Below are 26,637 nucleotides of genomic sequence, written 5' to 3'. Positions count from 1 at the left end.
TTTATTGCCAATACAGACATTTGGGACAGGTCAAACAGACACAATAGCCATCACCTAAAAACTTACCACACTGTTTAGGCCCAATTCCAACTGCTTTTCGGAGCTAAACAGTGTTGAGCCTCTTTAGTAGTTTAATTTGAGACCACCTGCTAATATCATGTCCTGTAGGTCTTTTTACATTACCAACACATGATTTTTTTCAGTAAGCCAATATAGTTAGGAAACTTTTTTATTAGCTTACCTGGTTATAGAAGTAGAAGAGGGCAAAAAAGTGCCTGTATCTCACTTACAGCCATACCACATTGGATACGCCCAATCTCGTCTGATCTTGGAAGCTAAACAGTGTTGGGCCTGGTTAGTACTTGGGTGGGAGACCACATGGGAACACCAGGTGCTGTAGGTTTTTCCCATTACTGGCAAATTGTTTTTATTCTCTAGCTTTTTAAATTGGAAACTTTTTTCTCTTTATTGACAGTACAGACATTTGGAAGAGGTCAAACAGACACAATAGCCATCACCTAAAAACTTACCACACTGTTTAGGCCCAATTCCAACTGCTTTTGGCAGCTAAACAGTGTTGAGCCTCTTTAGTAGTTTAATATGAGACCACCTGCTAATATCATGTCCTGTAGGTCTTTTTACATTACCAACACATGATTTTTTTCAGTAAGACAATGCAGTTAGGAAACTTTTTTATTAGCTTACCTGGTTATAGAAGTAGAAGAGGGCAAAAAAGTGCCAGTATCTCAACTACAGCCATACCACATTGGATACGCCCAATCTCGTCTGATCTTGGAAGCTAAGCAGTGTTGGGCCTGGTTAGTACTTGGGTGGGAGACCACATGGGAACACCAGGTGCTGTAGGTTTTTTCCCATTAATGGCAAATTGTTTTTATTCTCTTGCTATTTAAATTGGAAACTTTTTATTTTTATTGCCAATACAGACATTTGGGACAGGTCAAACAGACACAATAGCCATCACCTAAAAACTTACCACACTGTTTAGGCCCAATTCCAACTGCTTTTGGCAGCTAAACAGTGTTGAGCCTCTTTAGTAGTTTAATTTGAGACCACCTGCTAATATCATGTCCTGTAGGTCTTTTTACATTACCAACACATGATTTTTTTCAGTAAGGCAATACAGTTAGGAAACTTTTTTATTAGCTTACCTGGTTATAGAAGTAGAAGAGGGCAAAAAAGTGCCGGTATCTCACCTACAGCCATACCACGTTGGATACGCCCAATCTCGTCTGATCTTGGAAGCTAAGCTGTGTTGGGCCTGGTTAGTACTTGGGTGGGAGACCACATGGGAACACCAGGTGCTGTAGGTTTTTCCCATTAGTGGCAAATTGTTTTTATTCTCTAGCTTTTTAAATTGGAAACTTTTTTCTCTTTATTGACAGTACAGACATTTGGAAGAGGTCAAACAGACACAATAGCCATCACCTAAAAACTTACCACACTGTTTAGGCCCAATTCCAACTGCTTTTGGCAGCTAAACAGTGTTGAGCCTCTTTAGTAGTTTAATTTGAGACCACCTGCTAATATCATGTCCTGTAGGTCTTTTTACATTACCAACACATGATTTTTTTCAGTAAGGCAATACAGTTAGGAAACTTTTTTATTAGCTTACCTGGTTATAGAAGTAGAAGAGGGCAAAAAAGTGCCGGTATCTCACCTACAGCCATACCACGTTGGATACGCCCAATCTCGTCTGATCTTGGAAGCTAAGCAGTGTTGGGCCTGGTTAGTACTTGGGTGGGAGACCACATGGGAACACCAGGTGCTGTAGGTTTTTTCCCATTAATGGCAAATTGTTTTTATTCTCTTGCTATTTAAATTAGAAACTTTTTATTTTTATTGCCAATACAGACATTTGGGACAGGTCAAACAGACACAATAGCCATCACCTAAAAACTTACCACACTGTTTAGGCCCAATTACAACTGCTTTTGGCAGCTAAACAGTGTTGAGCCTCTTTAGTAGTTTAATTTGAGACCACATGCTAATATCATGTCCTGTAGGTCTTTTTACATTACCAACACATGATTTTTTTCAGTAAGGCAATACAGTTAGGAAACTTTTTTATTAGCTTACCTGGTTATAGAAGTAGAAGAGGGCAAAAAAGTGCCAGTATCTCACCTACAGCCATACCACATTGGTTACGCCCAATCTCGTCTGATCTTGGAAGCTAAGCAGTGTTGGGCCTGGTTAGTACTTGGGTGGGAGACCACATGGGAACACCAGGTGCTGTAGGTTTTTTCCCATTAATGGCAAATTGTTTTTATTCTCTTGCTATTTAAATTGGAAACTTTTTATTTTTATTGCCAATACAGACATTTGGGACAGGTCAAACAGACACAATAGCCATCACCTAAAAACTTACCACACTGTTTAGGCCCAATTCCAACTGCTTTTCGGAGCTAAACAGTGTTGAGCCTCTTTAGTAGTTTAATTTGAGACCACCTGCTAATATCATGTCCTGTAGGTCTTTTTACATTACCAACACATGATTTTTTTCAGTAAGCCAATATAGTTAGGAAACTTTTTTAATAGCTTACCTGGTTATAGAAGTAGAAGAGGGCAAAAAAGTGCCTGTATCTCCCTTACAGCCATAACACATTGGATACGCCCAATCTCGTCTGATCTTGGAAGCTAAGCAGTGTTGGGCCTGGTTAGTACTTGGGTGGGAGACCACATGGGAACACCAGGTGCTGTAGGTATTTCCCATTACTGGCAAATTGTTTTTATTCTCTAGCTTTTTAAATTGGAAACTTTTTTCTCTTTATTGACAGTACAAATATTTGGAAGAGGTCAAACAGACACAATAGCCATCACCTAAAAACTTACCACACTGTTTAGGCCCAATTCCAACTACTTTTGGCAGCTAAACAGTGTTGAGCCTCTTTAGTAGTTTAATTTGAGACCACCTGCTAATATCATGTCCTGTAGGTCTTTTTACATTACCAACACATGATTTTTTTCAGTAAGACAATACAGTTAGGAAACTTTTTTATTAGCTTACCTGGTTATAGAAGTAGAAGAGGGCTAAAAAGTGCCGGTATCTCAACTACAGCCATACCACATTGGATACGCCCAATCTCGTCTGATCTTGGAAGCTAAGCAGTGTTGGGCCTGGTTAGTACTTGGGTGGGAGACCACATGGGAACACCAGGTGCTGTAGGTTTTTTCCCATTAATGGCAAATTGTTTTTATTCTCTTGCTATTTAAATTGGAAACTTTTTATTTTTATTGCCAATACAGACATTTGGGACAGGTCAAACAGACACAATAGCCATCACCTAAAAACTTACCACACTGTTTAGGCCCAATTCCAACTGCTTTTGGGAGCTAAACAGTGTTGAGCCTCTTAAGTAGTTTAATTTGAGACCACCTGCTAATATCATGTCCTGTAGGTCTTTTTACATTACCAACACATGATTTTTTTCAGTAAGGCAATACAGTTAGGAAACTTTTTTATTAGCTTACCTGGTTATAGAAGTAGAAGAGGGCAAAAAAGTGCCAGTATCTCACCTACAGCCATACCACATTGGATACGCCCAATCTCGTCTGATCTTGGAAGCTAAGCTGTGTTGGGCCTGGTTAGTACTTGGGTGGGAGACCACATGGGAACACCAGGTGCTGTAGGTTTTTCCCATTAGTGGCAAATTGTTTTTATTCTCTAGCTTTTTAAATTGGAAACTTTTTTCTCTTTATTGACAGTACAGACATTTGGAATAGGTCAAACAGACACAATAGCCATCACCTAAAAACTTACCACACTGTTTAGGCCCAATTCCAACTGCTTTTGGCAGCTAAACAGTGTTGAGCCTCTTAAGTAGTTTAATTTGAGACCACCTGCTAATATCATGTCCTGTAGGTCTTTTTACATTACCAACGCATGATTTTTTTCAGTAAGGCAATACAGTTAGGAAACTTTTTTATTAGCTTTCCTGGTTATAGAAGTAGAAGAGGGCAAAAAAGTGCCGGTATCTCACCTACAGCCATACCACATTGGTTACGCCCAATCTCGTCTGATCTTGGAAGCTAAGCAGTGTTGGGCCTGGTTAGTACTTGGGTGGGAGACCACATGGGAACACCAGGTGCTGTAGGTTTTTTCCCATTAATGGCAAATTGTTTTTATTCTCTTGTTATTTAAATTGGAAACTTTTTATTTTTATTGCCAATACAGACATTTGGGACAGGTCAAACAGACACAATAGCCATCACCTAAAAACTTACCACACTGTTTAGGCCCAATTCCAACTGCTTTTGGCAGCTAAACAGTGTTGAGCCTCTTTAGTAGTTTAATTTGAGACCACCTGCTAATATCATGTCCTGTAGGTCTTTTTACATTACCAACACATGATTTTTTTCAGTAAGGCAATACAGTTAGGAAACTTTTTTATTAGCTTACCTGGTTATAGAAGTAGAAGAGGGCAAAAAAGTGCCAGTATCTCACCTAAGCCATACCACATTGGATACGCCCAATCTCGTCTGATCTTGGAAGCTAAGCAGTGTTGGGCCTGGTTAGTACTTGGGTGGGAGACCACATGGGAACACCAGGTGCTGTAGGTTTTTTCCCATTAATGGCAAATTGTTTTTATTCTCTTGCTATTTAAATTGGAAACTTTTTATTTTTATTGCCAATACAGACATTTGGGACAGGTCAAACAGACACAATAGCCATCACCTAAAAACTTACCACACTGTTTAGGCCCAATTCCAACTGCTTTTCGGAGCTAAACAGTGTTGAGCCTCTTTAGTAGTTTAATTTGAGACCACCTGCTAATATCATGTCCTGTAGGTCTTTTTACATTACCAACACGTGATTTTTTTCAGTAAGCCAATATAGTTAGGAAACTTTTTTAATAGCTTACCTGGTTATAGAAGTAGAAGAGGGCAAAAAAGTGCCTGTATCTCCCTTACAGCCATACCACATTGGATACGCCCAATCTCGTCTGATCTTGGAAGCTAAGCAGTGTTGGGCCTGGTTAGTACTTGGGTGGGAGACCACATGGGAACACCAGGTGCTGTAGGTTTTTCCCATTACTGGCAAATTGTTTTTATTCTCTAGCTTTTTAAATTGGAAACTTTTTTCTCTTTATTGACAGTACAGACATTTGGGACAGGTCAAACAGACACAATAGCCATCACCTAAAAACTTACCACACTGTTTAGGCCCAATTCCAACTGCTTTTGGCAGCTAAACAGTGTTGAGCCTCTTTAGTAGTTTAATTTGAGACCACCTGCTAATATCATGTCCTGTAGGTCTTTTTACATTACCAACACATGATTTTTTTCAGTAAGACAATACAGTTAGGAAACTTTTTTATTAGCTTACCTGGTTATAGAAGTAGAAGAGGGCAAAAAAGTGCCTGTATCTCAACTACAGCCATGGCAAATTGGATACGCCCAATCTCGTCTGATCTTGGAAGCTAAGCAGTGTTGGGCCTGGTTAATACTTGGGTGGGAGACCACATGGGAAAACCAGGTGCTGTAGGTTTTTTCCCATTAATGGCAAATTGTTTTTATTCTCTTGCAATTTAAATTGGAAACTTTTTATTTTTATTGCCAATACAGACATTTGGGACAGGTCAAACAGACACAATAGCCATCACCTAAAAACTTACCACACTGTTTAGGCCCAATTCCAACTGCTTTTGGGAGCTAAACAGTGTTGAGCCTCTTTAGTAGTTTAATTTGAGACCACCTGCTAATATCATGTCCTGTAGGTCTTTTTACATTACCAACACATAATTTTTTTCAGTAAGCCAATATAGTTAGGAAACTTTTTTATTAGCTTACCTGGTTATAGAAGTAGAAGATGGCAAAAAAGTGCCTGTATCTCACCTACAGCCATACCACATTGGATACGCCTAATCTCGTCTGATCTTGGAAGCTAAACAGTGTTGGGCCTGGTTAGTAATTGGGTGGGAGACCACATGGGAACACCAGGTGCTGTAGGTTTTTCCCATTACTGGCAAATTGTTTTTATTCTCCAGCTTTTTAAATTGGAAACTTTTTTCTCTTTATTGACAGTACAGACATTTGGAAGAGGTCAAACAGACACAATAGCCATCACCTAAAAACTTACCACACTGTTTAGGCCCAATTCCAACTGCTTTTGGCAGCTAAACAGTGTTGAGCATCTTAAGTAGTTTAATTTGAGACCACCTGCTAATATCATGTCCTGTAGGTCTTTTTACATTACCAACACATGATTTTTTTCAGTAAGGCAATACAGTTAGGAAACTTTTTTATTAGCTTTCCTGGTTATAGAAGTAGAAGAGGGCAAAAAAGTGCCGGTATCTCACCTACAGCCATACCACATTGGATACGCAGAATCTCGTCTGATATTGGAAGCTAAGCAGTGTTGGGCCTGGTTAGTACTTGGGTGGGAGACCACATGGGAACACCAGGTGCTGTAGGTTTTTTCCCATTAATGGCAAATTGTTTTTATTCTCTTGCTATTTAAATTGGAAACTTTTTATTATTATTGCCAATACAGACATTTGGGACAGGTCAAACAGACACAATAGCCATCACCTAAAAACTTACCACACTGTTTAGGCCCAATTCCAACTGCTTTTGGGAGCTAAACAGTGTTGAGCCTCTTTAGTAGTTTAATTTGAGACCACCTGCTAATATCATGTCCTGTAGGTCTTTTTACATTACCAACACATAATTTTTTTCAGTAAGCCAATATAGTTAGGAAACTTTTTTATTAGCTTACCTGGTTATAGAAGTAGAAGATGGCAAAAAAGTGCCTGTATCTCACCTACAGCCATACCACATTGGATACGCCTACTCTCGTCTGATCTTGGAAGCTAAACAGTGTTGGGCCTGGTTAGTACTTGGGTGGGAGACCACATGGGAACACCAGGTGCTGTAGGTTTTTCCCATTACTGGCAAATTGTTTTTATTCTCCAGCTTTTTAAATTGGAAACTTTTTTCTCTTTATTGACAGTACAGACATTTGGAAGAGGTCAAACAGACACAATAGCCATCACCTAAAAACTTACCACACTGTTTAGGCCCAATTCCAACTGCTTTTGGCAGCTAAACAGTGTTGAGCCTCTTTAGTAGTTTAATTTGAGACCACCTGCTAATATCATGTCCTGTAGGTCTTTTTACATTACCAACACATGATTTTTTTCAGTAAGACAATACAGTTAGGAAACTTTTTTATTAGCTTACCTGGTTATAGAAGTAGAAGAGGGCAAAAAAGTGCCTGTATCTCAACTACAGCCATGGCAAATTGGATACGCCCAATCTCGTCTGATCTTGGAAGCTAAGCAGTGTTGGGCCTGGTTAATACTTGGGTGGGAGACCACATGGGAAAACCAGGTGCTGTAGGTTTTTTCCCATTAATGGCAAATTGTTTTTATTCTCTTGCTATTTAAATTGGAAACTTTTTATTTTTATTGCCAATACAGACATTTGGGACAGGTCAAACAGACACAATAGCCATCACCTAAAAACTTACCACACTGTTTAGGCCCAATTCCAACTGCTTTTCGGAGCTAAACAGTGTTGAGCCTCTTTAGTAGTTTAATTTGAGACCACCTGCTAATATCATGTCCTGTAGGTCTTTTTACATTACCAACACGTGATTTTTTTCAGTAAGCCAATATAGTTAGGAAACTTTTTTAATAGCTTACCTGGTTATAGAAGTAGAAGAGGGCAAAAAAGTGCCTGTATCTCCCTTACAGCCATACCACATTGGATACGCCCAATCTCGTCTGATCTTGGAAGCTAAGCAGTGTTGGGCCTGGTTAGTACTTGGGTGGGAGACCACATGGGAACACCAGGTGCTGTAGGTTTTTCCCATTACTGGCAAATTGTTTTTATTCTCTAGCTTTTTAAATTGGAAACTTTTTTCTCTTTATTGACAGTACAGACATTTGGGACAGGTCAAACAGACACAATAGCCATCACCTAAAAACTTACCACACTGTTTAGGCCCAATTCCAACTGCTTTTGGCAGCTAAACAGTGTTGAGCCTCTTTAGTAGTTTAATTTGAGACCACCTGCTAATATCATGTCCTGTAGGTCTTTTTACATTACCAACACATGATTTTTTTCAGTAAGACAATACAGTTAGGAAACTTTTTTATTAGCTTACCTGGTTATAGAAGTAGAAGAGGGCAAAAAAGTGCCTGTATCTCAACTACAGCCATGGCAAATTGGATACGCCCAATCTCGTCTGATCTTGGAAGCTAAGCAGTGTTGGGTCTGGTTAATACTTGGGTGGGAGACCACATGGGAAAACCAGGTGCTGTAGGTTTTTTCCCATTAATGGCAAATTGTTTTTATTCTCTTGCAATTTAAATTGGAAACTTTTTATTTTTATTGCCAATACAGACATTTGGGACAGGTCAAACAGACACAATAGCCATCACCTAAAAACTTACCACACTGTTTAGGCCCAATTCCAACTGCTTTTGGGAGCTAAACAGTGTTGAGCCTCTTTAGTAGTTTAATTTGAGACCACCTGCTAATATCATGTCCTGTAGGTCTTTTTACATTACCAACACATAATTTTTTTCAGTAAGCCAATATAGTTAGGAAACTTTTTTATTAGCTTACCTGGTTATAGAAGTAGAAGATGGCAAAAAAGTGCCTGTATCTCACCTACAGCCATACCACATTGGATACGCCTAATCTCGTCTGATCTTGGAAGCTAAACAGTGTTGGGCCTGGTTAGTAATTGGGTGGGAGACCACATGGGAACACCAGGTGCTGTAGGTTTTTCCCATTACTGGCAAATTGTTTTTATTCTCTTGCTATTTAAATTGGAAACTTTTTATTATTATTGCCAATACAGACATTTGGGACAGGTCAAACAGACACAATAGCCATCACCTAAAAACTTACCACACTGTTTAGGCCCAATTCCAACTGCTTTTGGGAGCTAAACAGTGTTGAGCCTCTTTAGTAGTTTAATTTGAGACCACCTGCTAATATCATGTCCTGTAGGTCTTTTTACATTACCAACACATAATTTTTTTCAGTAAGCCAATATAGTTAGGAAACTTTTTTATTAGCTTACCTGGTTATAGAAGTAGAAGATGGCAAAAAAGTGCCTGTATCTCACCTACAGCCATACCACATTGGATACGCCTACTCTCGTCTGATCTTGGAAGCTAAACAGTGTTGGGCCTGGTTAGTACTTGGGTGGGAGACCACATGGGAACACCAGGTGCTGTAGGTTTTTCCCATTACTGGCAAATTGTTTTTATTCTCCAGCTTTTTAAATTGGAAACTTTTTTCTCTTTATTGACAGTACAGACATTTGGAAGAGGTCAAACAGACACAATAGCCATCACCTAAAAACTTACCACACTGTTTAGGCCCAATTCCAACTGCTTTTGGCAGCTAAACAGTGTTGAGCCTCTTAAGTAGTTTAATTTGAGACCACCTGCTAATATCATGTCCTGTAGGTCTTTTTACATTACCAACACATGATTTTTTTCAGTAAGGCAATACAGTTAGGAAACTTTTTTATTAGCTTTCCTGGTTATAGAAGTAGAAGAGGGCAAAAAAGTGCCAGTATCTCACCTACAGCCATACCACATTGGATATGCCCAATCTCGTCTGATCTTGGAAGCTAAGCAGTGTTGGGCCTGGTTAGTACTTGGGTGGGAGACCACATGGGAACACCAGGTGCTGTAGGTTTTTTCCCATTAATGGCAAATTGTTTTTATTCTCTTGCTATTTAAATTGGAAACTTTTTATTTTTATTGCCAATACAGACATTTGGGACAGGTCAAACAGACACAATAGCCATCACCTAAAAACTTACCACACTGTTTAGGCCCAATTCCAACTGCTTTTGGCAGCTAAACAGTGTTGAGCCTCTTTAGTAGTTTAATTTGAGACCACCTGCTAATATCATGTCCTGTATGTCTTTTTACATTACCAACACATGATTTTTTTCAGTAAGGCAATACAGTTAGGAAACTTTTTTATTAGCTTACCTGGTTATAGAAGTAGAAGAGGGCAAAAAAGTGCCAGTATCTCACCTACAGCCATACCACATTGGATACGCCCAATCTCGTCTGATCTTGGAAGCTAAGCAGTGTTGGGCCTGGTTAGTACTTGGGTGGGAGACCACATGGGAACACCAGGTGCTGTAGGTTTTTTCCCATTAATGGCAAATTGTTTTTATTCTCTTGTTATTTAAATTGGAAACTTTTTAATTTTATTGCCAATACAGACATTTGGGACAGGTCAAACAGACACAATAGCCATCACCTAAAAACTTACCACACTGTTTAGGCCCAATTCCAACTGCTTTTGGCAGCTAAACAGTGTTGAGCCTCTTTAGTAGTTTAATTTGAGACCACCTGCTAATATCATGTCCTGTAGGTCTTTTTACATTACCAACACATGATTTTTTTCAGTAAGGCAATACAGTTAGGAAACTTTTTTATTAGCTTACCTGGTTATAGAAGTAGAAGAGGGCAAAAAAGTGCCAGTATCTCACCTACAGCCATACCACATTGGATACGCCCAATCTCGTCTGATCTTGGAAGCTAAGCAGTGTTGGGCCTGGTTAGTACTTGGGTGGGAGACCACATGGGAACACCAGGTGCTGTAGGTTTTTTCCCATTAATGGCAAATTGTTTTTATTCTCTTGCTATTTAAATTGGAAACTTTTTATTTTTATTGCCAATACAGACATTTGGGACAGGTCAAACAGACACAATAGCCATCACCTAAAAACTTACCACACTGTTTAGGCCCAATTCCAACTGCTTTTCGGAGCTAAACAGTGTTGAGCCTCTTTAGTAGTTTAATTTGAGACCACCTGCTAATATCATGTCCTGTAGGTCTTTTTACATTACCAACACATGATTTTTTTCAGTAAGCCAATATAGTTAGGAAACTTTTTTAATAGCTTACCTGGTTATAGAAGTAGAAGAGGGCAAAAAAGTGCCTGTATCTCCCTTACAGCCATACCACATTGGATACGCCCAATCTCGTCTGATCTTGGAAGCTAAGCAGTGTTGGGCCTGGTTAGTACTTGGGTGGGAGACCACATGGGAACACCAGGTGCTGTAGGTTTTTCCCATTACTGGCAAATTGTTTTTATTCTCTAGCTTTTTAAATTGGAAACTTTTTTCTCTTTATTGACAGTACAGACATTTGGAAGAGGTCAAACAGACACAATAGCCATCACCTAAAAACTTACCACACTGTTTAGGCCCAATTCCAACTGCTTTTGGCAGCTAAACAGTGTTGAGCCTCTTTAGTAGTTTAATTTGAGACCACCTGCTAATATCATGTCCTGTAGGTCTTTTTACATTACCAACACATGATTTTTTTCAGTAAGACAATACAGTTAGGAAACTTTTTTATTAGCTTACCTGGTTATAGAAGTAGAAGAGGGCAAAAAAGTGCCTGTATCTCAACTACAGCCATGGCAAATTGGATACGCCCAATCTCGTCTGATCTTGGAAGCTAAGCAGTGTTGGGCCTGGTTAATACTTGGGTGGGAGACCACATGGGAACACCAGGTGCTGTAGGTTTTTTCCCATTAATGGCAAATTGTTTTTATTCTCTTGCAATTTAAATTGGAAACTTTTTATTTTTATTGCCAATACAGACATTTGGGACAGGTCAAACAGACACAATAGCCATCACCTAAAAACTTACCACACTGTTTAGGCCCAATTCCAACTGCTTTTGGGAGCTAAACAGTGTTGAGCCTCTTTAGTAGTTTAATTTGAGACCACCTGCTAATATCATGTCCTGTAGGTCTTTTTACATTACCAACACATAATTTTTTTCAGTAAGCCAATATAGTTAGGAAACTTTTTTATTAGCTTACCTGGTTATAGAAGTAGAAGATGGCAAAAAAGTGCCTGTATCTCACCTACAGCCATACCACATTGGATACGCCTAATCTCGTCTGATCTTGGAAGCTAAACAGTGTTGGGCCTGGTTAGTACTTGGGTGGGAGACCACATGGGAACACCAGGTGCTGTAGGTTTTTCCCATTACTGGCAAATTGTTTTTATTCTCCAGCTTTTTAAATTGGAAACTTTTTTCTCTTTATTGACAGTACAGACATTTGGAAGAGGTCAAACAGACACAATAGCCATCACCTAAAAACTTACCACACTGTTTAGGCCCAATTCCAACTGCTTTTGGCAGCTAAACAGTGTTGAGCCTCTTAAGTAGTTTAATTTGAGACCACCTGCTAATATCATGTCCTGTAGGTCTTTTTACATTACCAACACATGATTTTTTTCAGTAAGGCAATACAGTTAGGAAACTTTTTTATTAGCTTTCCTGGTTATAGAAGTAGAAGAGGGCAAAAAAGTGCCGGTATCTCACCTACAGCCATACCACATTGGATACGCAGAATCTCGTCTGATATTGGAAGCTAAGCAGTGTTGGGCCTGGTTAGTACTTGGGTGGGAGACCACATGGGAACACCAGGTGCTGTAGGTTTTTTCCCATTAATGGCAAATTGTTTTTATTCTCTTGCTATTTAAATTGGAAACTTTTTATTATTATTGCCAATACAGACATTTAGGACAGGTCAAACAGACACAATAGCCATCACCTAAAAACTTACCACACTGTTTAGGCCCAATTCCAACTGCTTTTGGGAGCTAAACAGTGTTGAGCCTCTTTAGTAGTTTAATTTGAGACCACCTGCTAATATCATGTCCTGTAGGTCTTTTTACATTACCAACACATAATTTTTTTCAGTAAGCCAATATAGTTAGGAAACTTTTTTATTAGCTTACCTGGTTATAGAAGTAGAAGATGGCAAAAAAGTGCCTGTATCTCACCTACAGCCATACCACATTGGATACGCCTACTCTCGTCTGATCTTGGAAGCTAAACAGTGTTGGGCCTGGTTAGTACTTGGGTGGGAGACCACATGGGAACACCAGGTGCTGTAGGTTTTTCCCATTACTGGCAAATTGTTTTTATTCTCCAGCTTTTTAAATTGGAAACTTTTTTCTCTTTATTGACAGTACAGACATTTGGAAGAGGTCAAACAGACACAATAGCCATCACCTAAAAACTTACCACACTGTTTAGGCCCAATTCCAACTGCTTTTGGCAGCTAAACAGTGTTGAGCCTCTTAAGTAGTTTAATTTGAGACCACCTGCTAATATCATGTCCTGTAGGTCTTTTTACATTACCAACACATGATTTTTTTCAGTAAGGCAATACAGTTAGGAAACTTTTTTATTAGCTTTCCTGGTTATAGAAGTAGAAGAGGGCAAAAAAGTGCCGGTATCTCACCTACAGCCATACCACATTGGATACGCCCAATCTCGTCTGATCTTGGAAGCTAAGCAGTGTTGGGCCTGGTTAGTACTTGGGTGGGAGACCACATGGGAACACCAGGTGCTGTAGGTTTTTTCCCATTAATGGCAAATTGTTTTTATTCTCTTGCTATTTAAATTGGAAACTTTTTATTTTTATTGCCAATACAGACATTTGGGACAGGTCAAACAGACACAATAGCCATCACCTAAAAACTTACCACACTGTTTAGGCCCAATTCCAACTGCTTTTGGCAGCTAAACAGTGTTGAGCCTCTTTAGTAGTTTAATTTGAGACCACCTGCTAATATCATGTCCTGTAGGTCTTTTTACATTACCAACACATGATTTTTTTCAGTAAAGCAATACAGTTAGGAAACTTTTTTATTAGCTTACCTGGTTATAGAAGTAGAAGAGGGCAAAAAAGTGCCAGTATCTCACCTACAGCCATACCACATTGGATACGCCCAATCTCGTCTGATCTTGGAAGCTAAGCAGTGTTGGGCCTGGTTAGTACTTGGGTGGGAGACCACATGGGAACACCAGGTGCTGTAGGTATTTCCCATTACTGGCAAATTGTTTTTATTCTCTAGCTTTTTAAATTGGAAACTTTTTTCTCTTTATTGACAGTACAAATATTTGGAAGAGGTCAAACAGACACAATAGCCATCACCTAAAAACTTACCACACTGTTTAGGCCCAATTCCAACTGCTTTTGGCAGCTAAACAGTGTTGAGCCTCTTTAGTAGTTTAATTTGAGACCACCTGCTAATATCATGTCCTGTAGGTCTTTTTACATTACCAACACATGATTTTTTTCAGTAAGACGATACAGTTAGGAAACTTTTTTATTAGCTTACCTGGTTATAGAAGTAGAAGAGGTCTAAAAAGTGCCGGTATCTCAACTACAGCCATACCACATTGGATACGCCCAATCTCGTCAGATCTTGGAAGCTAAGCAGTGTTGGGCCTGGTTAGTACTTGGGTGGGAGACCACATGGGAACACCAGGTGCTGTAGGTTTTTTCCCATTAATGGCAAATTGTTTTTATTCTCTTGCTATTTAAATTGGAAACTTTTTATTTTTATTGCCAATACAGACATTTGGGACAGGTCAAACCGACACAATAGCCATCACCTAAAAACTTACCACACTGTTTAGGCCCAATTCCAACTGCTTTTGGGAGCTAAACAGTGTTGAGCCTCTTAAGTAGTTTAATTTGAGACCACCTGCTAATATCATGTCCTGTAGGTCTTTTTACATTACCAACACATGATTTTTTTCAGTAAGGCAATACAGTTAGGAAACTTTTTTATTAGCTTACCTGGTTATAGAAGTAGAAGAGGGCAAAAAAGTGCCAGTATCTCACCTACAGCCATACCACATTGGATACGCCCAATCTCGTCTGATCTTGGAAGCTAAGCTGTGTTGGGCCTGGTTAGTACTTGGGTGGGAGACCACATGGGAACACCAGGTGCTGTAGGTTTTTCCCATTAGTGGCAAATTGTTTTTATTCTCTAGCTTTTTAAATTGGAAACTTTTTTCTCTTTATTGACAGTACAGACATTTGGAAGAGGTCAAACAGACACAATAGCCATCACCTAAAAACTTACCCCACTGTTTAGGCCCAATTCCAACTGCTTTTGGCAGCTAAACAGTGTTGAGCCTCTTAAGTAGTTTAATTTGAGACCACCTGCTAATATCATGTCCTGTAGGTCTTTTTACATTACCAACGCATGATTTTTTTCAGTAAGGCAATACAGTTAGGAAACTTTTTTATTAGCTTTCCTGGTTATAGAAGTAGAAGAGGGCAAAAAAGTGCCGGTATCTCACCTACAGCCATACCACATTGGATACGCCCAATCTCGTCTGATCTTGGAAGCTAAGCAGTGTTGGGCCTGGTTAGTACTTGGGTGGGAGACCACATGGGAACACCAGGTGCTGTAGGTTTTTTCCCATTAATGGCAAATTGTTTTTATTCTCTTGTTATTTAAATTGGAAACTTTTTATTTTTATTGCCAATACAGACATTTGGGACAGGTCAAACAGACACAATAGCCATCACCTAAAAACTTACCACACTGTTTAGGCCCAATTCCAACTGCTTTTGGCAGCTAAACAGTGTTGAGCCTCTTTAGTAGTTTAATTTGAGACCACATGCTAATATCATGTCCTGTAGGTCTTTTTACATTACCAACACATGATTTTTTTCAGTAAGGCAATACAGTTAGGAAACTTTTTTATTAGCTTACCTGGTTATAGAAGTAGAAGAGGGCAAAAAAGTGCCAGTATCTCACCTACAGCCATACCACATTGGATACGCCCAATCTCGTCTGATCTTGGAAGCTAAGCAGTGTTGGGCCTGGTTAGTACTTGGGTGGGAGACCACATGGGAACACCAGGTGCTGTAGGTTTTTTCCCATTAATGGCAAATTGTTTTTATTCTCTTGTTATTTAAATTGGAAACTTTTTATTTTTATTGCCAATACAGACATTTGGGACAGGTCAAACAGACACAATAGCCATCACCTAAAAACTTACCACACTGTTTAGGCCCAATTCCAACTGCTTTTGGCAGCTAAACAGTGTTGAGCCTCTTTAGTAGTTTAATTTGAGACCACCTGCTAATATCATGTCCTGTAGGTCTTTTTACATTACCAACACATGATTTTTTTCAGTAAGGCAATACAGTTAGGAAACTTTTTTATTAGCTTACCTGGTTATAGAAGTAGAAGAGGGCAAAAAAGTGCCAGTATCTCACCTACAGCCATACCACATTGGATACGCCCAATCTCGTCTGATCTTGGAAGCTAAGCAGTGTTGGGCCTGGTTAGTACTTGGGTGGGAGACCACATGGGAACACCAGGTGCTGTAGGTTTTTTCCCATTAATGGCAAATTGTTTTTATTCTCTTGCTATTTAAATTGGAAACTTTTTATTTTTATTGCCAATACAGACATTTGGGACAGGTCAAACAGACACAATAGCCATCACCTAAAAACTTACCACACTGTTTAGGCCCAATTCCAACTGCTTTTCGGAGCTAAACAGTGTTGAACCTCTTTAGTAGTTTAATTTGAGACCACCTGCTAATATCATGTCCTGTAGGTCTTTTTACATTACCAACACATGATTTTTTTCAGTAAGCCAATATAGTTAGGAAACTTTTTTAATAGCTTACCTGGTTATAGAAGTAGAAGAGGGCAAAAAAGTGCCTGTATCTCCCTTACAGCCATACCACATTGGATACGCCCAATCTCGTCTGATCTTGGAAGCTAAGCAGTGTTGGGCCTGGTTAGTACTTGGGTGGGAGACCACATGGGAACACCAGGTGCTGTAGGTTTTTCCCATTACTGGCAAATTGTTTTTATTCTCTAGCTTTTTAAATTGGAAACTTTTTTCTCTTTATTGACAGTACAGACATTTGGAAGAGGTCAAACAGACACAATAGCCATCACCTAAAAACTAACCACACTGTTTAGGCCCAATTCCAACTGCTTTTGGCAGCTAAACAGTGTTGAGCCTCTTTAGTAGTTTAATTTGAGACCACCTGCTAATATCATGTCCTGTAGGTCTTTTTACATTACCAACACATGATTTTTTTCAGTAAGACAATACAGTTAGGAAACTTTTTTATTAGCTTACCTGGTTATAGAAGTAGAAGAGGGCAAAAAAGTGCCGGTATCTCACCTACAGCCATACCACATTGGATACGCAGAATCTCGTCTGATATTGGAAGCTAAGCAGTGTTGGGCCTGGTTAGTACTTGGGTGGGAGACCACATGGGAACACCAGGTGCTGTAGGTTTTTTCCCATTAATGGCAAATTGTTTTTATTCTCTTGCTATTTAAATTGGAAACTTTTTATTATTATTGCCAATACAGACATTTGGGACAGGTCAAACAGACACAATAGCCATCACCTAAAAACTTACCACACTGTTTAGGCCCAATTCCAACTGCTTTTGGGAGCTAAACAGTGTTGAGCCTCTTTAGTAGTTTAATTTGAGACCACCTGCTAATATCATGTCCTGTAGGTCTTTTTACATTACCAACACATAATTTTTTTCAGTAAGCCAATATAGTTAGGAAACTTTTTTATTAGCTTACCTGGTTATAGAAGTAGAAGATGGCAAAAAAGTGCCTGTATCTCACCTACAGCCATACCACATTGGATACGCCTACTCTCGTCTGATCTTGGAAGCTAAACAGTGTTGGGCCTGGTTAGTACTTGGGTGGGAGACCACATGGGAACACCAGGTGCTGTAGGTTTTTCCCATTACTGGCAAATTGTTTTTATTCTCCAGCTTTTTAAATTGGAAACTTTTTTCTCTTTATTGACAGTACAGACATTTGGAAGAGGTCAAACAGACACAATAGCCATCACCTAAAAACTTACCACACTGTTTAGGCCCAATTCCAACTGCTTTTGGCAGCTAAACAGTGTTGAGCCTCTTAAGTAGTTTAATTTGAGACCACCTGCTAATATCATGTCCTGTAGGTCTTTTTACATTACCAACACATGATTTTTTTCAGTAAGGCAATACAGTTAGGAAACTTTTTTATTAGCTTTCCTGGTTATAGAAGTAGAAGAGGGCAAAAAAGTGCCGGTATCTCACCTACAGCCATACCACATTGGATACGCCCAATCTCGTCTGATCTTGGAAGCTAAGCAGTGTTGGGCCTGGTTAGTACTTGGGTGTGAGACCACATGGGAACACCAGGTGCTGTAGGTTTTTTCCCATTAATGGCAAATTGTTTTTATTCTCTTGCTATTTAAATTGGAAACTTTTTATTTTTATTGCCAATACAGACATTTGGGACAGGTCAAACAGACACAATAGCCATCACCTAAAAACTTACCACACTGTTTAGGCCCAATTCCAACTGCTTTTGGCAGCTAAACAGTGTTGAGCCTCTTTAGTAGTTTAATTTGAGACCACCTGCTAATATCATGTCCTGTAGGTCTTTTTACATTACCAACACATGATTTTTTTCAGTAAGGCAATACAGTTAGGAAACTTTTTTATTAGCTTACCTGGTTATAGAAGTAGAAGAGGGCAAAAAAGTGCCAGTATCTCACCTACAGCCATACCACATTGGATACGCCCAATCTCGTCTGATCTTGGAAGCTAAGCAGTGTTGGGCCTGGTTAGTACTTGGGTGGGAGACCACATGGGAACACCAGGTGCTGTAGGTATTTCCCATTACTGGCAAATTGTTTTTATTCTCTAGCTTTTTAAATTGGAAACTTTTTTCTCTTTATTGACAGTACAAATATTTGGAAGAGGTCAAACAGACACAATAGCCATCACCTAAAAACTTACCACACTGTTTAGGCCCAATTCCAACTGCTTTTGGCAGCTAAACAGTGTTGAGCCTCTTTAGTAGTTTAATTTGAGACCACCTGCTAATATCATGTCCTGTAGGTCTTTTTACATTACCAACACATGATTTTTTTCAGTAAGACTATACAGTTAGGAAACTTTTTTATTAGCTTACCTGGTTATAGAAGTAGAAGAGGGCTAAAAAGTGCCGGTATCTCAACTACAGCCATACCACATTGGATACGCCCAATCTCGTCTGATCTTGGAAGCTAAGCAGTGTTGGGCCTGGTTAGTACTTGGGTGGGAGACCACATGGGAACACCAGGTGCTGTAGGTTTTTTCCCATTAATGGCAAATTGTTTTTATTCTCTTGCTATTTAAATTGGAAACTTTTTATTTTTATTGCCAATACAGACATTTGGGACAGGTCAAACCGACACAATAGCCATCACCTAAAAACTTACCACACTGTTTAGGCCCAATTCCAACTGCTTTTGGGAGCTAAACAGTGTTGAGCCTCTTAAGTAGTTTAATTTGAGACCACCTGCTAATATCATGTCCTGTAGGTCTTTTTACATTACCAACACATGATTTTTTTCAGTAAGGCAATACAGTTAGGAAACTTTTTTATTAGCTTACCTGGTTATAGAAGTAGAAGAGGGCAAAAAAGTGCCAGTATCTCACCTACAGCCATACCACATTGGATACGCCCAATCTCGTCTGATCTTGGAAGCTAAGCTGTGTTGGGCCTGCTTAGTACTTGGGTGGGAGACCACATGGGAACACCAGGTGCTGTAGGTTTTTCCCATTAGTGGCAAATTGTTTTTATTCTCTAGCTTTTTAAATTGGAAACTTTTTTCTCTTTATTGACAGTACAGACATTTGGAAGAGGTCAAACAGACACAATAGCCATCACCTAAAAACTTACCACACTGTTTAGGCCCAATTCCAACTGCTTTTGGCAGCTAAACAGTGTTGAGCCTCTTAAGTAGTTTAATTTGAGACCACCTGCTAATATCATGTCCTGTAGGTCTTTTTACATTACCAACGCATGATTTTTTTCAGTAAGGCAATACAGTTAGGAAACTTTTTTATTAGCTTTCCTGGTTATAGAAGTAGAAGAGGGCAAAAAAGTGCCGGTTTCTCACCTACAGCCATACCACATTGGATACGCCCAATCTCGTCTGATCTTGGAAGCTAAGCAGTGTTGGGCCTGGTTAGTACTTGGGTGGGAGACCACATGGGAACACCAGGTGCTGTAGGTTTTTTCCCATTAATGGCAAATTGTTTTTATTCTCTTGTTATTTAAATTGGAAGCTTTTTATTTTTATTGCCAATACAGACATTTGGGACAGGTCAAACAGACACAATAGCCATCACCTAAAAACTTACCACACTGTTTAGGCCCAATTTCAACTGCTTTTGGCAGCTAAACAGTGTTGAGCCTCTTTAGTAGTTTAATTTGAGACCACATGCTAATATCATGTCCTGTAGGTCTTTTTACATTACCAACACATGATTTTTTTCAGTAAGGCAATACAGTTAGGAAACTTTTTTATTAGCTTACCTGGTTATAGAAGTAGAAGAGGGCAAAAAAGTGCCAGTATCTCACCTACAGCCATACCACATTGGATACGCCCAATCTCGTCTGATCTTGGAAGCTAAGCAGTGTTGGGCCTGGTTAGTACTTGGGTGGGAGACCACATGGGAACACCAGGTGCTGTAGGTTTTTTCCCATTAATGGCAAATTGTTTTTATTCTCTTGCTATTTAAATTGGAAACTTTTTATTTTTATTGCCAATACAGACATTTGGGACAGGTCAAACAGACACAATAGCCATAACCTAAAAACTTACCACACTGTTTAGGCCCAATTCCAACTGCTTTTGGGAGCTAAACAGTGTTGAGCCTCTTTAGTAGTTTAATTTGAGACCACCTGCTAATATCATGTCCTGTAGGTCTTTTTACATTACCAACACATAATTTTTTTCAGTAAGCCAATATAGTTAGGAAACTTTTTTAATAGCTTACCTGGTTATAGAAGTAGAAGAGGGCAAAAAAGTGCCTGTATCTCCCTTACAGCCATACCACATTGGATACGCCCAATCTCGTCTGATCTTGGAAGCTAAGCAGTGTTGGGCCTGGTTAGTACTTGGGTGGGAGACCACATGGGAACACCAGATGCTGTAGGTTTTTCCCATTACTGGCAAATTGTTTTTATTCTCTAGCTTTTTAAATTGGAAACTTTTTTCTCTTTATTGCCAATACAGACATTTGGAAGAGGTCAAACAGACACAATAGCCATCACCTAAAAACTTACCACACTGTTTAGGCCCAATTCCAACTGCTTTTGGCAGCTAAACAGTGTTGAGCCTCTTTAGTAGTTTAATTTGAGACCACCTGCTAATATCATGTCCTGTAGGTCTTTTTACATTACCAACACATGATTTTTTTCAGTAAGACAATACAGTTAGGAAACTTTTTTATTAGCTTACCTGGTTATAGAAGTAGAAGAGGGCAAAAAAGTGCCTGTATCTCAACTACAGCCATACCACATTGGATACGCCCAATCTCGTCTGATCTTGGAAGCTAAGCAGTGTTGGGCCTGGTTAGTACTTGGGTGGGAGACCACATGGGAACACCAGGTGCTGTAGGTTTTTTCCCATTAATGGCAAATTGTTTTTATTCTCTTGCAATTTAAATTGGAAACTTTTTATTTTTATTGCCAATACAGACATTTGGGACAGGTCAAACAGACACAATAGCCATCACCTAAAAACTTACCACACTGTTTAGGCCCAATTCCAACTGCTTTTGGGAGCTAAACAGTGTTGAGCCTCTTTAGTAGTTTAATTTGAGACCACCTGCTAATATCATGTCCTGTAGGTCTTTTTACATTACCAACACATAATTTTTTTTCAGTAAGCCAATATAGTTAGGAAACTTTTTTATTAGCTTACCTGGTTATAGAAGTAGAAGATGGCAAAAAAGTGCCTGTATCTCACCTACAGCCATACCACATTGGATACGCCTAATCTCGTCTGATCTTGGAAGCTAAACAGTGTTGGGCCTGGTTAGTACTTGGGTGGGAGACCACATGGGAACACCAGGTGCTGTAGGTTTTTCCCATTACTGGCAAATTGTTTTTATTCTCCAGCTTTTTAAATTGGAAACTTTTTTCTCTTTATTGACAGTACAGACATTTGGAAGAGGTCAAACAGACACAATAGCCATCACCTAAAAACTTACCACACTGTTTAGGCCCAATTCCAACTGCTTTTGGCAGCTAAACAGTGTTGAGCCTCTTAAGTAGTTTAATTTGAGACCACCTGCTAATATCATGTCCTGTAGGTATTTTTACATTACCAACACATGATTTTTTTCAGTAAGGCAATACAGTTAGGAAACTTTTTTATTAGCTTTCCTGGTTATAGAAGTAGAAGAGGGCAAAAAAGTGCCGGTATCTCACCTACAGCCATACCACATTGGATACGCCCAATCTCGTCTGATCTTGGAAGCTAAGCAGTGTTGGGCCTGGTTAGTACTTGGGTGGGAGACCACATGGGAACACCAGGTGCTGTAGGTTTTTTCCCATTAATGGCAAATTGTTTTTATTCTCTTGCTATTTAAATTGGAAACTTATTATTATTATTGCCAATACAGACATTTGGGACAGGTCAAACAGACACAATAGCCATCACCTAAAAACTTATCACACTGTTTAGGCCCAATTCCAACTGCTTTTGGCAGCTAAACAGTGTTGAGCCTCTTTAGTAGTTTAATTTGAGACAACTGCTAATATCATGTCCTGTAGGTCTTTTTACATTACCAACACATGATTTTTTTCAGTAAGGCAATACAGTTAGGAAACTTTTTTATTAGCTTACCTGGTTATAGAAGTAGAAGAGGGCAAAAAAGTGCCAGTATCTCACCTACAGCCATACCACATTGGATACGCCCGATATCGTCTGATCTTGGAAGCTAAGCAGTGTTGGGCCTGGTTAGTACTTGGGTGGGAGACCACATGGGAACACCAGGTGCTGTAGGTATTTCCCATTACTGGCAAATTGTTTTTATTCTCTAGCTTTTTAAATTGGAAACTTTTTATTTTTATTGCCAATACAGACATTTGGGACAGGTCAAACAGACACAATAGCCATCACCTAAAAACTTACCACACTGTTTAGGCCCAATTCCAACTGCTTTTGGCAGCTAAACAGTGTTGAGCCTCTTTAGTAGTTTAATTTGAGACCACCTGCTAATATCATGTCCTGTAGGTCTTTTTACATTACCAACACATGATTTTTTTCAGTAAGACAATACAGTTAGGAAACTTTTTTATTAGCTTACCTGGTTATAGAAGTAGAAGAGGGCAAAAAAGTGCCGGTATCTCAACTACAGCCATACCACATTGGATACGCCCAATCTCGTCTGATCTTGGAAGCTAAGCAGTGTTGGGCCTGGTTAGTACTTGGGTGGGAGACCACATGGGAACACCAGGTGCTGTAGGTATTTCCCATTACTGGCAAATTGTTTTTATTCTCTAGCTTTTTAAATTGGAAACTTTTTATTTTTATTGCCAATACAGACATTTGGGACAGGTCAAACAGACACAATAGCCATCACCTAAAAACTTACCACACTGTTTAGGCCCAATTCCAACTGCTTTTGGCAGCTAAACAGTGTTGAGCCTCTTTAGTAGTTTAATTTGAGACCACCTGCTAATATCATGTCCTGTAGGTCTTTTTACATTACCAACACATGATTTTTTTCAGTAAGACAATACAGTTAGGAAACTTTTTTATTAGCTTACCTGGTTATAGAAGTAGAAGAGGGCAAAAAAGTGCCGGTATCTCAACTACAGCCATACCACATTGGATACGCCCAATCTCGTCTGATCTTGGAAGCTAAGCAGTGTTGGGCCTGGTTAGTACTTGGGTGGGAGACCACATGGGAACACCAGGTGCTGTAGGTTTTTTCCCATTAATGGCAAATTGTTTTTATTCTCTTGCTATTTAAATTGGAAACTTATTATTATTATTGCCAATACAGACATTTGGGACAGGTCAAACAGACACAATAGCCATCACCTAAAAACTTATCACACTGTTTAGGCCCAATTCCAACTGCTTTTGGCAGCTAAACAGTGTTGAGCCTCTTTAGTAGTTTAATTTGAGACCACCTGCTAATATCATGTCCTGTAGGTCTTTTTACATTACCAACACATGATTTTTTTCAGTAAGGCAATACAGTTAGGAAACTTTTTTATTAGCTTACCTGGTTATAGAAGTAGAAGAGGGCAAAAAAGTGCCAGTATCTCACCTACAGCCATACCACATTGGATACGCCCGATATCGTCTGATCTTGGAAGCTAAGCAGTGTTGGGCCTGGTTAGTACTTGGGTGGGAGACCACATGGGAACACCAGGTGCTGTAGGTATTTCCCATTACTGGCAAATTGTTTTTATTCTCTAGCTTTTTAAATTGGAAACTTTTTATTTTTATTGCCAATACAGACATTTGGGACAGGTCAAACAGACACAATAGCCATCACCTAAAAACTTACCACACTGTTTAGGCCCAATTCCAACTGCTTTTGGCAGCTAAACAGTGTTGAGCCTCTTTAGTAGTTTAATTTGAGACCACCTGCTAATATCATGTCCTGTAGGTCTTTTTACATTACCAACACATGATTTTTTTCAGTAAGACAATACAGTTAGGAAACTTTTTTATTAGCTTACCTGGTTATAGAAGTAGAAGAGGGCAAAAAAGTGCCGGTATCTCAACTACAGCCATACCACATTGGATACGCCCAATCTCGTCTGATCTTGGAAGCTAAGCAGTGTTGGGCCTGGTTAGTACTTGGGTGGGAGACCACATGGGAACACCAGGTGCTGTAGGTTTTTTCCCATTAATGGCAAATTGTTTTTATTCTCTTGCAATTTAAATTGGAAACTTTTTATTTTTATTGCCAATACAGACATTTGGGACAGGTCAAACAGACACAATAGCCATCACCTAAAAACTTACCACACTGTTTAGGCCCAATTCCAACTGCTTTTGGGAGCTAAACAGTGTTGAGCCTCTTTAGTAGTTTAATTTGAGACCACCTGCTAATATCATGTCCTGTAGGTCTTTTTACATTACCAACACATAATTTTTTTCAGTAAGCCAATATAGTTAGGAAACTTTTTTATTAGCTTACCTGGTTATAGAAGTAGAAGATGGCAAAAAAGTGCCTGTATCTCACCTACAGCCATACCACATTGGATACGCCTAATCTCGTCTGATCTTGGAAGCTAAACAGTGTTGGGCCTGGTTAGTACTTGGGTGGGAGACCACATGGGAACACCAGGTGCTGTAGGTTTTTCCCATTACTGGCAAATTGTTTTTATTCTCCAGCTTTTTAAATTGGAAACTTTTTTCTCTTTATTGACAGTACAGACATTTGGAAGAGGTCAAACAGACACAATAGCCATCACCTAAAAACTTACCACACTGTTTAGGCCCAATTCCAACTGCTTTTGGCAGCTAAACAGTGTTGAGCCTCTTAAGTAGTTTAATTTGAGACCACCTGCTAATATCATGTCCTGTAGGTCTTTTTACATTACCAACACATGATTTTTTTCAGTAAGGCAATACAGTTAGGAAACTTTTTTATTAGCTTTCCTGGTTATAGAAGTAGAAGAGGGCAAAAAAGTGCCGGTATCTCACCTACAGCCATACCACATTGGATACGCCCAATCTCGTCTGATCTTGGAAGCTAAGCAGTGTTGTGCCTGGTTAGTACTTGGTTGGGAGACCACATGGGAACACCAGGTGCTGTAGGTTTTTTCCAATTAATGGCAAATTGTTTTTATTCTCTTGCTATTTAAATTGGAAACTTTTTATTTTTATTGCCAATACAGACATTTGGGACAGGTCAAACAGACACAATAGCCATCACCTAAAAACTTACCACACTGTTTAGGCCCAATTCCAACTGCTTTTGGCAGCTAAACAGTGTTGAGCCTCTTTAGTAGTTTAATTTGAGACCACCTGCTAATATCATGTCCTGTAGGTCTTTTTACATTACCAACACATGATTTTTTTCAGTAAGGCAATACAGTTAGGAAACTTTTTTATTAGCTTACCTGGTTATAGAAGTAGAAGAGGGCAAAAAAGTGCCAGTATCTCACCTACAGCCTTACCACATTGGATACGCCCAATCTCGTCTGATCTTGGAAGCTAAGCAGTGTTGGGCCTGGTTAGTACTTGGGTGGGAGACCACATGGGAACACCAGGTGCTGTAGGTATTTCCCATTACTGGCAAATTGTTTTTATTCTCTAGCTTTTTAAATTGGAAACTTTTTTCTCTTTATTGACAGTACAGATATTTGGAAGAGGTCAAACAGACACAATAGCCATCACCTAAAAACTTACCACACTGTTTAGGCCCAATTCCAACTGCTTTTGGCAGCTAAACAGTGTTGAGCCTCTTTAGTAGTTTAATTTGAGACCACCTGCTAATATCATGTCCTGTAGGTCTTTTTACATTACCAACACATGATTTTTTTCAGTAAGACAATACAGTTAGGAAACTTTTTTATTAGCTTACCTGGTTATAGAAGTAGAAGAGGGCTAAAAAGTGCCGGTATCTCAACTACAGCCATACCACATTGGATACGCCCAATCTCGTCTGATCTTGGAAGCTAAGTAGTGTTGGGCCTGATTAGTACTTGGGTGGGAGACCACATGGGAACACCAGGTGCTGTAGGTTTTTTCCCATTAATGGCAAATTGTTTTTATTCTCTTGCTATTTAAATTGGAAACTTTTTATTTTTTTGCCAATACAGACATTTGGGACAGGTCAAACAGACACAATAGCCATCACCTAAAAACTTAGCACACTGTTTAGGCCCAATTCCAACTGCTTTTGGGAGCTAAACAGTGTTGAGCCTCTTAAGTAGTTTAATTTGAGACCACCTGCTAATATCATGTCCTGTAGGTCTTTTTACATTACCAACACATGATT

At 39.3% G+C, this 26,637-nt stretch overlaps 53 non-coding genes and 4 pseudogenes across 53 annotated transcripts; all 57 read left to right on the top strand.

The window, feature by feature from the left end:
- Positions 1-284: 284 nt before the first annotated feature.
- On the top strand, positions 285-403 carry LOC146038256 (5S ribosomal RNA). Its single transcript, XR_014461862.1, has one exon. It is a non-coding gene; the product is annotated as a 5S ribosomal RNA (ribosomal RNA).
- A 345-nt stretch (positions 404-748) lies between these two features.
- LOC146038146 (5S ribosomal RNA) lies at positions 749-867 on the top strand. Its single transcript, XR_014461761.1, has one exon. It is a non-coding gene; the product is annotated as a 5S ribosomal RNA (ribosomal RNA).
- A 345-nt stretch (positions 868-1,212) lies between these two features.
- On the top strand, positions 1,213-1,331 carry LOC146038559 (5S ribosomal RNA). Its single transcript, XR_014462141.1, has one exon. It is a non-coding gene; the product is annotated as a 5S ribosomal RNA (ribosomal RNA).
- A 345-nt stretch (positions 1,332-1,676) lies between these two features.
- On the top strand, positions 1,677-1,795 carry LOC146037765 (5S ribosomal RNA). Its single transcript, XR_014461413.1, has one exon. It is a non-coding gene; the product is annotated as a 5S ribosomal RNA (ribosomal RNA).
- Positions 1,796-2,140: 345 nt separating this feature from the next.
- LOC146037726 (5S ribosomal RNA) lies at positions 2,141-2,259 on the top strand. The gene has a single exon (XR_014461377.1). It is a non-coding gene; the product is annotated as a 5S ribosomal RNA (ribosomal RNA).
- A 345-nt stretch (positions 2,260-2,604) lies between these two features.
- On the top strand, positions 2,605-2,723 carry LOC146039488 (5S ribosomal RNA). The gene has a single exon (XR_014462989.1). It is a non-coding gene; the product is annotated as a 5S ribosomal RNA (ribosomal RNA).
- Positions 2,724-3,068: 345 nt separating this feature from the next.
- LOC146038145 (5S ribosomal RNA) lies at positions 3,069-3,187 on the top strand. Its single transcript, XR_014461760.1, has one exon. It is a non-coding gene; the product is annotated as a 5S ribosomal RNA (ribosomal RNA).
- Positions 3,188-3,532: 345 nt separating this feature from the next.
- LOC146038208 (5S ribosomal RNA) lies at positions 3,533-3,651 on the top strand. The gene has a single exon (XR_014461819.1). It is a non-coding gene; the product is annotated as a 5S ribosomal RNA (ribosomal RNA).
- Positions 3,652-3,996: 345 nt separating this feature from the next.
- LOC146037723 (5S ribosomal RNA) lies at positions 3,997-4,115 on the top strand. The gene has a single exon (XR_014461375.1). It is a non-coding gene; the product is annotated as a 5S ribosomal RNA (ribosomal RNA).
- A 345-nt stretch (positions 4,116-4,460) lies between these two features.
- On the top strand, positions 4,461-4,578 carry LOC146039505 (5S ribosomal RNA). Its single transcript, XR_014463004.1, has one exon. It is a non-coding gene; the product is annotated as a 5S ribosomal RNA (ribosomal RNA).
- Positions 4,579-4,923: 345 nt separating this feature from the next.
- Positions 4,924-5,042, top strand: LOC146038613 (5S ribosomal RNA). The gene has a single exon (XR_014462191.1). It is a non-coding gene; the product is annotated as a 5S ribosomal RNA (ribosomal RNA).
- A 345-nt stretch (positions 5,043-5,387) lies between these two features.
- LOC146039750 (5S ribosomal RNA) lies at positions 5,388-5,506 on the top strand (annotated as a pseudogene).
- Positions 5,507-5,851: 345 nt separating this feature from the next.
- Positions 5,852-5,970, top strand: LOC146039272 (5S ribosomal RNA). Its single transcript, XR_014462791.1, has one exon. It is a non-coding gene; the product is annotated as a 5S ribosomal RNA (ribosomal RNA).
- Positions 5,971-6,315: 345 nt separating this feature from the next.
- Positions 6,316-6,434, top strand: LOC146039634 (5S ribosomal RNA). The gene has a single exon (XR_014463122.1). It is a non-coding gene; the product is annotated as a 5S ribosomal RNA (ribosomal RNA).
- Positions 6,435-6,779: 345 nt separating this feature from the next.
- On the top strand, positions 6,780-6,898 carry LOC146039391 (5S ribosomal RNA). The gene has a single exon (XR_014462900.1). It is a non-coding gene; the product is annotated as a 5S ribosomal RNA (ribosomal RNA).
- A 345-nt stretch (positions 6,899-7,243) lies between these two features.
- LOC146039752 (5S ribosomal RNA) lies at positions 7,244-7,362 on the top strand (annotated as a pseudogene).
- A 345-nt stretch (positions 7,363-7,707) lies between these two features.
- LOC146038611 (5S ribosomal RNA) lies at positions 7,708-7,826 on the top strand. The gene has a single exon (XR_014462189.1). It is a non-coding gene; the product is annotated as a 5S ribosomal RNA (ribosomal RNA).
- A 345-nt stretch (positions 7,827-8,171) lies between these two features.
- LOC146039798 (5S ribosomal RNA) lies at positions 8,172-8,290 on the top strand (annotated as a pseudogene).
- A 345-nt stretch (positions 8,291-8,635) lies between these two features.
- LOC146039271 (5S ribosomal RNA) lies at positions 8,636-8,754 on the top strand. The gene has a single exon (XR_014462790.1). It is a non-coding gene; the product is annotated as a 5S ribosomal RNA (ribosomal RNA).
- A 344-nt stretch (positions 8,755-9,098) lies between these two features.
- LOC146039390 (5S ribosomal RNA) lies at positions 9,099-9,217 on the top strand. The gene has a single exon (XR_014462899.1). It is a non-coding gene; the product is annotated as a 5S ribosomal RNA (ribosomal RNA).
- Positions 9,218-9,562: 345 nt separating this feature from the next.
- Positions 9,563-9,681, top strand: LOC146037873 (5S ribosomal RNA). Its single transcript, XR_014461512.1, has one exon. It is a non-coding gene; the product is annotated as a 5S ribosomal RNA (ribosomal RNA).
- Positions 9,682-10,026: 345 nt separating this feature from the next.
- LOC146040129 (5S ribosomal RNA) lies at positions 10,027-10,145 on the top strand. Its single transcript, XR_014463293.1, has one exon. It is a non-coding gene; the product is annotated as a 5S ribosomal RNA (ribosomal RNA).
- Positions 10,146-10,490: 345 nt separating this feature from the next.
- On the top strand, positions 10,491-10,609 carry LOC146040128 (5S ribosomal RNA). Its single transcript, XR_014463292.1, has one exon. It is a non-coding gene; the product is annotated as a 5S ribosomal RNA (ribosomal RNA).
- A 345-nt stretch (positions 10,610-10,954) lies between these two features.
- On the top strand, positions 10,955-11,073 carry LOC146038610 (5S ribosomal RNA). Its single transcript, XR_014462188.1, has one exon. It is a non-coding gene; the product is annotated as a 5S ribosomal RNA (ribosomal RNA).
- A 345-nt stretch (positions 11,074-11,418) lies between these two features.
- Positions 11,419-11,537, top strand: LOC146039757 (5S ribosomal RNA; annotated as a pseudogene).
- A 345-nt stretch (positions 11,538-11,882) lies between these two features.
- On the top strand, positions 11,883-12,001 carry LOC146038464 (5S ribosomal RNA). Its single transcript, XR_014462053.1, has one exon. It is a non-coding gene; the product is annotated as a 5S ribosomal RNA (ribosomal RNA).
- Positions 12,002-12,346: 345 nt separating this feature from the next.
- Positions 12,347-12,465, top strand: LOC146039633 (5S ribosomal RNA). The gene has a single exon (XR_014463121.1). It is a non-coding gene; the product is annotated as a 5S ribosomal RNA (ribosomal RNA).
- Positions 12,466-12,810: 345 nt separating this feature from the next.
- On the top strand, positions 12,811-12,929 carry LOC146039389 (5S ribosomal RNA). The gene has a single exon (XR_014462898.1). It is a non-coding gene; the product is annotated as a 5S ribosomal RNA (ribosomal RNA).
- A 345-nt stretch (positions 12,930-13,274) lies between these two features.
- On the top strand, positions 13,275-13,393 carry LOC146040126 (5S ribosomal RNA). Its single transcript, XR_014463290.1, has one exon. It is a non-coding gene; the product is annotated as a 5S ribosomal RNA (ribosomal RNA).
- A 345-nt stretch (positions 13,394-13,738) lies between these two features.
- Positions 13,739-13,857, top strand: LOC146037615 (5S ribosomal RNA). Its single transcript, XR_014461276.1, has one exon. It is a non-coding gene; the product is annotated as a 5S ribosomal RNA (ribosomal RNA).
- Positions 13,858-14,202: 345 nt separating this feature from the next.
- On the top strand, positions 14,203-14,321 carry LOC146038048 (5S ribosomal RNA). Its single transcript, XR_014461672.1, has one exon. It is a non-coding gene; the product is annotated as a 5S ribosomal RNA (ribosomal RNA).
- Positions 14,322-14,666: 345 nt separating this feature from the next.
- LOC146038207 (5S ribosomal RNA) lies at positions 14,667-14,785 on the top strand. The gene has a single exon (XR_014461818.1). It is a non-coding gene; the product is annotated as a 5S ribosomal RNA (ribosomal RNA).
- A 345-nt stretch (positions 14,786-15,130) lies between these two features.
- LOC146040125 (5S ribosomal RNA) lies at positions 15,131-15,249 on the top strand. The gene has a single exon (XR_014463289.1). It is a non-coding gene; the product is annotated as a 5S ribosomal RNA (ribosomal RNA).
- Positions 15,250-15,594: 345 nt separating this feature from the next.
- Positions 15,595-15,713, top strand: LOC146040124 (5S ribosomal RNA). The gene has a single exon (XR_014463288.1). It is a non-coding gene; the product is annotated as a 5S ribosomal RNA (ribosomal RNA).
- A 345-nt stretch (positions 15,714-16,058) lies between these two features.
- LOC146040123 (5S ribosomal RNA) lies at positions 16,059-16,177 on the top strand. Its single transcript, XR_014463287.1, has one exon. It is a non-coding gene; the product is annotated as a 5S ribosomal RNA (ribosomal RNA).
- Positions 16,178-16,522: 345 nt separating this feature from the next.
- On the top strand, positions 16,523-16,641 carry LOC146038609 (5S ribosomal RNA). The gene has a single exon (XR_014462187.1). It is a non-coding gene; the product is annotated as a 5S ribosomal RNA (ribosomal RNA).
- A 345-nt stretch (positions 16,642-16,986) lies between these two features.
- On the top strand, positions 16,987-17,105 carry LOC146039632 (5S ribosomal RNA). Its single transcript, XR_014463120.1, has one exon. It is a non-coding gene; the product is annotated as a 5S ribosomal RNA (ribosomal RNA).
- Positions 17,106-17,450: 345 nt separating this feature from the next.
- Positions 17,451-17,569, top strand: LOC146039388 (5S ribosomal RNA). The gene has a single exon (XR_014462897.1). It is a non-coding gene; the product is annotated as a 5S ribosomal RNA (ribosomal RNA).
- Positions 17,570-17,914: 345 nt separating this feature from the next.
- Positions 17,915-18,033, top strand: LOC146038843 (5S ribosomal RNA). Its single transcript, XR_014462400.1, has one exon. It is a non-coding gene; the product is annotated as a 5S ribosomal RNA (ribosomal RNA).
- Positions 18,034-18,378: 345 nt separating this feature from the next.
- LOC146037612 (5S ribosomal RNA) lies at positions 18,379-18,497 on the top strand. The gene has a single exon (XR_014461274.1). It is a non-coding gene; the product is annotated as a 5S ribosomal RNA (ribosomal RNA).
- Positions 18,498-18,842: 345 nt separating this feature from the next.
- LOC146038143 (5S ribosomal RNA) lies at positions 18,843-18,961 on the top strand. Its single transcript, XR_014461759.1, has one exon. It is a non-coding gene; the product is annotated as a 5S ribosomal RNA (ribosomal RNA).
- A 345-nt stretch (positions 18,962-19,306) lies between these two features.
- On the top strand, positions 19,307-19,425 carry LOC146038995 (5S ribosomal RNA). The gene has a single exon (XR_014462539.1). It is a non-coding gene; the product is annotated as a 5S ribosomal RNA (ribosomal RNA).
- Positions 19,426-19,770: 345 nt separating this feature from the next.
- Positions 19,771-19,889, top strand: LOC146040122 (5S ribosomal RNA). Its single transcript, XR_014463286.1, has one exon. It is a non-coding gene; the product is annotated as a 5S ribosomal RNA (ribosomal RNA).
- A 345-nt stretch (positions 19,890-20,234) lies between these two features.
- Positions 20,235-20,353, top strand: LOC146040120 (5S ribosomal RNA). Its single transcript, XR_014463284.1, has one exon. It is a non-coding gene; the product is annotated as a 5S ribosomal RNA (ribosomal RNA).
- Positions 20,354-20,698: 345 nt separating this feature from the next.
- Positions 20,699-20,817, top strand: LOC146039421 (5S ribosomal RNA). The gene has a single exon (XR_014462928.1). It is a non-coding gene; the product is annotated as a 5S ribosomal RNA (ribosomal RNA).
- A 345-nt stretch (positions 20,818-21,162) lies between these two features.
- LOC146038142 (5S ribosomal RNA) lies at positions 21,163-21,281 on the top strand. The gene has a single exon (XR_014461758.1). It is a non-coding gene; the product is annotated as a 5S ribosomal RNA (ribosomal RNA).
- Positions 21,282-21,627: 346 nt separating this feature from the next.
- LOC146038462 (5S ribosomal RNA) lies at positions 21,628-21,746 on the top strand. Its single transcript, XR_014462052.1, has one exon. It is a non-coding gene; the product is annotated as a 5S ribosomal RNA (ribosomal RNA).
- Positions 21,747-22,091: 345 nt separating this feature from the next.
- LOC146040118 (5S ribosomal RNA) lies at positions 22,092-22,210 on the top strand. The gene has a single exon (XR_014463283.1). It is a non-coding gene; the product is annotated as a 5S ribosomal RNA (ribosomal RNA).
- Positions 22,211-22,554: 344 nt separating this feature from the next.
- LOC146039193 (5S ribosomal RNA) lies at positions 22,555-22,673 on the top strand. The gene has a single exon (XR_014462720.1). It is a non-coding gene; the product is annotated as a 5S ribosomal RNA (ribosomal RNA).
- Positions 22,674-23,017: 344 nt separating this feature from the next.
- LOC146038307 (5S ribosomal RNA) lies at positions 23,018-23,136 on the top strand. Its single transcript, XR_014461909.1, has one exon. It is a non-coding gene; the product is annotated as a 5S ribosomal RNA (ribosomal RNA).
- A 344-nt stretch (positions 23,137-23,480) lies between these two features.
- On the top strand, positions 23,481-23,599 carry LOC146038140 (5S ribosomal RNA). The gene has a single exon (XR_014461756.1). It is a non-coding gene; the product is annotated as a 5S ribosomal RNA (ribosomal RNA).
- A 345-nt stretch (positions 23,600-23,944) lies between these two features.
- Positions 23,945-24,063, top strand: LOC146039191 (5S ribosomal RNA). Its single transcript, XR_014462719.1, has one exon. It is a non-coding gene; the product is annotated as a 5S ribosomal RNA (ribosomal RNA).
- Positions 24,064-24,407: 344 nt separating this feature from the next.
- On the top strand, positions 24,408-24,526 carry LOC146038139 (5S ribosomal RNA). The gene has a single exon (XR_014461755.1). It is a non-coding gene; the product is annotated as a 5S ribosomal RNA (ribosomal RNA).
- A 345-nt stretch (positions 24,527-24,871) lies between these two features.
- LOC146038461 (5S ribosomal RNA) lies at positions 24,872-24,990 on the top strand. Its single transcript, XR_014462051.1, has one exon. It is a non-coding gene; the product is annotated as a 5S ribosomal RNA (ribosomal RNA).
- A 345-nt stretch (positions 24,991-25,335) lies between these two features.
- LOC146038945 (5S ribosomal RNA) lies at positions 25,336-25,454 on the top strand. Its single transcript, XR_014462494.1, has one exon. It is a non-coding gene; the product is annotated as a 5S ribosomal RNA (ribosomal RNA).
- A 345-nt stretch (positions 25,455-25,799) lies between these two features.
- LOC146038296 (5S ribosomal RNA) lies at positions 25,800-25,918 on the top strand. The gene has a single exon (XR_014461899.1). It is a non-coding gene; the product is annotated as a 5S ribosomal RNA (ribosomal RNA).
- Positions 25,919-26,263: 345 nt separating this feature from the next.
- On the top strand, positions 26,264-26,382 carry LOC146038952 (5S ribosomal RNA). Its single transcript, XR_014462500.1, has one exon. It is a non-coding gene; the product is annotated as a 5S ribosomal RNA (ribosomal RNA).
- Positions 26,383-26,637: the final 255 nt, after the last annotated feature.

The sequence above is a fragment of the Crinia signifera genome, chromosome 9, assembly GCF_055691185.1.
Source record: "Crinia signifera chromosome 9, ASM5569118v1, whole genome shotgun sequence".
NCBI classification, from domain to species: Eukaryota; Metazoa; Chordata; class Amphibia; order Anura; family Myobatrachidae; genus Crinia; species Crinia signifera.
Note: the sequence above shows the minus strand (reverse complement) of the source record. Positions and strands in the feature narration are given on the sequence as shown.